The 5353-nt window shown below is 32.7% G+C and overlaps 1 pseudogene; it reads right to left on the bottom strand.

Moving 5' to 3' along the window:
- Nucleotides 1–4237: 4237 nt before the first annotated feature.
- LOC120077238 (protein EXORDIUM-like 4 pseudogene) lies at nt 4238–5353 on the bottom strand (annotated as a pseudogene).

The raw sequence follows: 5353 nt of genomic DNA, 5'->3' as shown, positions 1-5353 counted from the left end.
TATCTAATTTCTATCTTCACATTTGAGTCCCCAGATAGTCCACCAAAATATAAACCATTTGGATATCTTCAACAATTTAATGAAGAAGTTCTTTGTTTATCTTCATATTTCTCCTTCTAATCTTCTTCTTCTTCTTCTTTGTAATATGAGCCACTTTTCTATTGTATTTTATTAACTATTATACTTCAACATCTTAGATGTTTTTTTTATTGTATTCCAGTGTTTGTATTCTATTTTGTGCTATTGTTATTAGCTTGTATGCTAAATTTATCTATATCTTAGATTTTTTTAAAGAAAAAGAAAATGTATCTTCAACATATCAGTGTCTTCATTTTTTAGAAAATATATATATATATATATATAATGACGCATCCTTAGACGTATATGTATCTTAATTTTTTAGAAATTGATGAATCGTCGTATCCGATCGTATCCGTATCATGTAGTCGTATCTGTGTCTGTGCTCCATAGACTATGATAAAAGTAGGATTAGATACTTTAGGGTCATAATGATCAGACGGAGAGGATGCATGATGCTTTGTGAGATTAAACTTGTACAACCTATCATGACGTATTCTCTTGAGGAGTATTTGGCCAGTGGTTGGATCATTCACACAACAAAAATCAAGGTGAAACTTAAAACAAACACAATATCTTTATAAAATTAAAAGGCACTGACTAGATTTTTAGTCGGGATTGGGTTGTCATTCCCACATTAGAAAATTATCATTGCTGAGTTTCACCATCAAGATCTTGTTGCTTGGACTCATAACTTCATTGCTTGAATTAGAACTATCTTCACTTGATTCAGCTTTTGTATCACTAACCAAGTCCACTTTTGAAGATTTTAAAAAATAATTTTCATTTTTCTTTATTTTTTGTATTTGACTATAAATTCAAATATTTTTTTCCGTAAAGATTAAAAAAATTATCATAAAGAAATATTTCAAAATAGAAATTGAAAAAACGAAATAGTTATCCAATAGGACCTTATAAGTTATAGACTTATTATACATTAAAAAAAGATCGAAAACCTATTAAAAGGAAAATTATTTCAAATGGTAAAACTGTTGAAAATATTTACAAGATATAACAAATTTTTTGAATTATCAATGATAGATCCTGATGGGTACTGATAGGCCGATAGAAATCTATCAATGACTATCAGGAACTATTATTGATAGTTCTAAAATTGTATTATATTTTATAAATATTTTGATTTATTTTTCTTTATTTAAAAATAGTCCTTAAAGAAAATTGGACTAAACTTGTAATTCTAATTTTTTATTTTCTTCCCTACAAATTATATATTTTCTAATATTTTCACATCTTAATTGTCAATGATTATTTTTCTTAATTTGCTTTTTACTTCTCCCTTCTAAACTTTGTTTCGGTTGATGTTTTATTTCCTGTGGTGCTTTGATCTCGAACTCTGGGATCTGTTGTTCTATAATAATATTATCTATTTAAAAAAAATTGCTTTTTATAATTTCTCCCCAAAATTGGCAAGAAAAAGGGGCCGTTCTCTCTTGTCGGTGGGCCGAAATTCGACTAAGATTGCGTGTGATTTCTTCTGTGGTTGAAATGGAAACAACGGACACTACTTTCTCTCTCCTGAAAATTATCTATTAAATTTTCATCATTAATTAATATCTAACTCTTAAATATCTCTCCAAAAATACCTAAAAAAAACCTTTTTAGGTAATGTGTTAAATAGTTTAAGAAAAAGATGGTTGAAACCATGGGCGTGGGCCAAACAGGGGCAGGAGCACATATTTTTATTCTTCTTGATTTATTTTTAAAATATTATTAATTCTTCCATACATATATAATATATTCTAATGTGTTAGATTTTAAGTTGCTTTAATTTAATATCCATTTGGTCTTTGTATGGATGCACGGTTATTATTTAACATGCATAAAATACGTGTGAGACTAAACTAAAAATTCATATCATTGTTTAAGTAAGATAGTCCATATTCGAAAGTGTACAAAAGCAACTTAATTCTCTAACTTTATACTATTGCACATAAACGTATATCTAGGAGGGGTAGTATCAAGTATAGGCACCACCATAACTACGTATATAAAATATTGTCAACTTAGATACATGACAACAAAAAAATAAATGATGGTGGATTATCATTCAAAAGTAGTTCAAGAAGAATGGTTGATCAGTACTGCAATGAATATTGATTTGACCAATCAAATTTCACTAAGTCATCACAAAAAAAAAAAAAACCTCCAATTTAGTAAATTTAACGTCAAGTAAGTTGTTCTAAATTAAAATTTGGAAACAAATCGATGGAAAACTTGAGAAAAAGATCATGTGTCTTCTCCTAGCCATCTGATCACCACGATAAACTTAATTAAAATAACTGGCAATTAAGCCTTGACCCAGATCAATAATTTAGCTAGTAGTTCAATTGAGCCTAACATTGTATAAATTAGATCGGGTATGATAATCTAAGACCAGGTGAAAGATTGGGCCCAAGCCCAAGTCCATATAAGATCTATAAAAACACTATAAATAGGAGTCCTATTCTTCATTTTGAAGGGAGATTGGAAGAACTTAAAGATCGAAATTTTTAAGCTTGAAGACCAAAGCTTTGATGAAAACACTATAAATAGGAGTCTTGGAGATGGGAAGAGCTTAAGACCAAAATGTTTAAACTCTGAAGATTGGACGAAGTTTTGAAGCTTTGAAATTCTAAACACTAAAACTCTAGAGAGTTTTTAAGCTCTGAAGACCCAAACTCTGAAATTCTCAAGGTGGTTTGCAAGTTTGCATCTATGGTTAGGGGTTTTCTCTACCTTTCTTCTTGGTGGTTTGCAAGTTTGCATCTATGGTTGGTTTTGTTTTAGTCTTATCTTGTTGGTATTGTTGTGGTTTTGTTGCCATATCTTTGCTTATGTTTTGTTGTTTTGATGCTTTATCCCGGGCTGGGATCCGTTGTTGTATAATAATATCACCTATTCTAAGAAAAAATATCCTAGTTCAACCTTTAAAATTCGGATTGGGTTATTGGGTTAAAATATAGGTTGTTAGGTTATAACTTTTTTAGAGCGACTGGACAAATGTCTAGACTAAAAATAATTTTATTCCATTAAAAAAAATCTAAATATATAGATTTTTTAAATTTATTAAATTTTAAAAGGACAAATGTACCCCTCCTAAAATCCAGGATATTTAAAACAAAATCTACTCTAATGATATAAAATCTAGTAATCTGATATCTTAACGAATAAAATCAAAATTAAATCATAAAAAATAAAGAAAAAAATATAGAAACTCATTTAATTTCTAGCCTACAATTAGGACATAAATAGTTTTGTAATCTTATTTTGAACTAAAATCTTGGTAAGATTTTTTTTTGGCTAAAACTAGTTAAATTGTTTGTTAGGCATAATTACCTCAAAAATTTCTTCAGAATAGGTCACTGTTACTCAAAAGTACATTGTACAGTATAAAATATTAATACTATGATATGATGTACACCAAAAGGCTGACAAAAATTTATTATATACCTTCAATTTGTTGTATATATAGTATACTAGAATTTATTCTTCACAAAATGCTACTCTACTGCAATTAGAGCACAAAACTTACTTGTAACGTTCACCTAACTTGTTGTACAATCAATCCAAACGTTCAAGATCTTCGAAATTCTCCGAAAGCAATAATAGAGACTAAATTGAAGATTTGTAAATGGATAGAGGTTGGGTGACATTTGGTTTGAATGAATAATTGTGATTGTAATTTCGTGCATAAATTTGAAATAGACAATTACTTCTCTATATATAAAATTTTATGATGATGATGATGATGATGATAATAAAAAAAGTATAAAAAATTCACATGAAAGATGATGAATTGAAAAAAGAAAGATAGCAATGTTATAGAAGCTTAAATGCAACATTTTCAGAATTATTTAAAAAGAAAATTTGATAGCATTACAAACATTAATAAGGGAATTCTCCAACTTTTCAAGATTAACACACCTTCATCACAATCCTCTTGATCCTTCTTGGAAAGTATTCATTAATTTTATTTAAATAATGTATATATCAACAAAATGCTATCATTTTCTTAATTTTTTGGAAAAAGAGTTACAGAACATAAAGATTTAGTATTTTAAAATGAAATTCTTCCTTTGTAGGATCGATATTTATGATATGTAATCTATTATATATATATATATGAGAGAGAGAGAGAGAGAGAGAGAGAGAGAGAGAGTTCAACACAAATGTCTAGTTTTTATTTCAAAATTTTCCTTTCAATCGGCAAGGAAGAAAGAATGGGGTCAAAATGAATAGCAAAAAAAGAGAAGAAAAAAAAAGAAAAAAAGACAAAATTTTGAGAGAGAAAAAGAATGATCACGGGTGGGGGCCGGGGGGTTTGATTTACATGACAGTCCAGCAAGAGGAAGTCTTGGGATTCCAAAGAGCAGGTAGAAGAAACTTCTTGCCCCTAAACCCAACGGCATTATAAGCGCCGCCAGTGCGGGGGTCAACGGCGACTTTACCGGTGTAGCCAGGGGCGGCTCCAGTGCCGAACATGCCTGGGCAGGCAGTGGAGGCCTCGACCATGTTAGCCTTCTCTCCGATCTGGAATAAGCCTGTTTGGAAGGGGTTGGTGACAACGGAGGCCAAGCCAGAGGCTAATGAAACAACCATGGCATCAGCAGCGACATCGCCGCTTGGTGGCTTGAGGATGGCGCCTGGTGGACCATAGTCGGCTCGGTGGAATGGCCATGCGCAAGCTCCTGGGCACTCGGTCACTGGGTTCCCAATAATGACGTAAGGAATCCCATCAATAACTCCATGCTCTGCACATTTCCCCATGCAAAGCCCTTGAACCGAAACATCTCTAGCTGCCACAATCACGGGGACGGCACGAGACAATCCAGCGACAGCGTTTTTGACAAGAATCATAATGAAATCACGAGTCAAAACTTTTCCAAGAGAGTATCTAGGATCAACGTATTGCTTCGCCACCCTGACTTTGATTTCCACACCACCAGGAACGTAGGCGCTAACCATGCGCCACCAGGACGAGACTTGTGAACCATACCCAGCCGGACCATGCTGGTTCAAAGACCTCAAAAACGATCTCAACGTGCTCTTCTGGACCCGCCCCAACTGCCCATAGAACACCAGTGATAAATCAAGGTTGCCTTTAAGCATCTGCCCACCGTGGTTTTCTAATGCGACCGGTGGCCGGGTTTTGGCAGCCTCCGTCTTAGGGATGCCCACCACAGCCACCAGGAGAAGGGAGATGGCTACTACTCCGATTGATGTGGTTGGATTTCGCCTACAACACTCCATTATTTCTTTTTTTTTTTTTTTTTTT

The sequence above is a fragment of the Benincasa hispida genome, chromosome 5, assembly GCF_027475165.1.
Source record: "Benincasa hispida cultivar pf3 chromosome 5, pf3_genome.v1.1, whole genome shotgun sequence".
NCBI lineage: Eukaryota > Viridiplantae > Streptophyta > Magnoliopsida > Cucurbitales > Cucurbitaceae > Benincasa > Benincasa hispida.
The sequence above is the reverse complement of the archived record's forward strand: the minus strand, read 5'-3'. Positions and strand labels throughout refer to the sequence as shown.